The sequence below is a fragment of the Pinus tabuliformis genome, chromosome J (assembly GCF_031772625.1).
Source record: "Pinus tabuliformis cultivar Carrire ecotype Pingquan chromosome J, CPIR1, whole genome shotgun sequence".
Taxonomy (NCBI): domain Eukaryota; kingdom Viridiplantae; phylum Streptophyta; class Pinopsida; order Pinales; family Pinaceae; genus Pinus; species Pinus tabuliformis.
This window is the reverse complement of record NC_142295.1, coordinates 1,644,874,899-1,644,876,626: the sequence shown is the minus strand read 5'-3', so window position 1 is coordinate 1,644,876,626 and position 1,728 is coordinate 1,644,874,899. Positions and strand designations below refer to the sequence as shown.

Here is a 1,728-nt window from a genome sequence, read left to right as displayed (position 1 = left end):
AACTTGTTTGGTTCCGGCATTTGGTTACAGCGTTAACACTTTTTGAGCATATCCTCAGTTTGATTGCAGTTATGTCAAGGGATTTGCGTAAGGAGTTCATGCCTTTTCTCCATAAACTAATGGAAGCCATGAGAAACCTTCTAGAATCTGGTGGAGATCGAAATCCTGAAGTTCTTGAACAGGTTTTCACAGCTTTCTCTTATATCTTGAAGTACATGCAGAAGCTTCTTGTAAAGGGCATTGCACTTGAACGCAGAAGGCTTGATGCGACCGGAAGTGTTGGAATATGAAGATGGCAGTTGCAATTATGGTATCATGGCTTATATGTCGCTATCCAATATCCCTCTTAAATGCAGTAAGATGCGCAATTACCCTTTCAGGTTACATTTTCTATGGATATGTGAGACACAAGCTGAGCGTCGATAAAAATCTTATTGAGGTATTTGTGAAAGATGTGGACAAAGACCATGTGGTTTTGTTTGCAGCTGGAGCTTCCAGAACTGAAGATCAAGATGCCATTGATGCTGCTATTGTTGGAACGTTGGCAGATCCAAAAGAGGCTCGAGCGGGGGGTTACTGAGATCCATTTCTTACCTTTTAATCCGGTTGACAAACGTACAGCATTTACATATGTTGATGCTCATGGAAAATGGCATCGTGCTAGTAAAGGAGCACCAGAGCAGATTCTTGACCTCTGCCATTGCAAGGAAGACGTGAGAAATAAAGTACATTCAGTGATTGATAAATTTGCTGAGCGTGGACTTCGTTCCCTTGATGTAGCTAGACAGGAAGTTCCTGAAAGGACCAAAGAGAGTGAGGGAACCTGGGATAGTGTTTTGGGAGGTGCTGTTGAAAAAGACACCAATTTACCAGTTCCAAACACAGATGCGTTTCTACCAAAGCCATTAGAGTCTGCATTGGTTTTAGAGGTCCATCATATTGCTTATGGAGTTAGACATGCTGCTCTTGTTACAGAGTTTATACTTGAGGAATTTCCTATTGAGGATGGCATGGTGGAGGGACTTGCAGATTCTACATCAAAATTAAGGTCATTTGAACACCAGCACTTAAAGGAACACAGTGATACATGTCAAAATGAGTAGAATGGATGTCTGGAAAATACACAGGATGCAATGTTAGAAGGTTTCTGCTTCTACTAATGAACTTTCTGTTGGTCCACTAGATTCTGGTAAAATTGTCACTACCTGCAGTAATGGTAAACCGATTAGTATACAAGCAAAGGTTACAGCAAGAAATGCAGAGCTATTTGTTATTACAGCAGAAATTGAAGGATGACAATGAACTTTGTTTTAGCCTCTTATGTCAGGTAGCTATTGAAACCCCAAGGATTCTTAATCTCTCAAGCAGTGAACACTTTAGTGGACCTTATGGGGAGGGTTTTGTTTTCATGACCAATGATTGGCATACATCTCTTTTTCCTTGTTACTTGAAGACAGTCAAATTTTAGGTTGAAGCTGTGGTTTTTTTTTTTTTTATTATACAGCAGTTTCGTAGCGCGCTACGAAACTGCTGTAGCTGCATGTTTCAGTTGAGCCAGTTAATTATGTACATGTGACTGCAAATCTTTTTGAAAGTTTGGTTATCACACAAGTGTATGGAAAAGGGTGGCCAGCACATCGAAGACGTGGCAGCCTGTGCTATTTTGAGTAATCAAAGATAAAAGGCACGCTTCTTTGGATTCGGATATGGTAAAGCGCATCAAAGACC

At 40.6% G+C, this 1,728-nt stretch overlaps 1 pseudogene; it reads left to right on the top strand.

Annotated features, from left to right (window-relative positions):
• The first annotated feature begins 292 nt into the window (after positions 1-292).
• Positions 293-1,103, top strand: LOC149233840 (plasma membrane ATPase pseudogene; annotated as a pseudogene).
• The last annotated feature ends 625 nt before the right edge of the window (positions 1,104-1,728 follow it).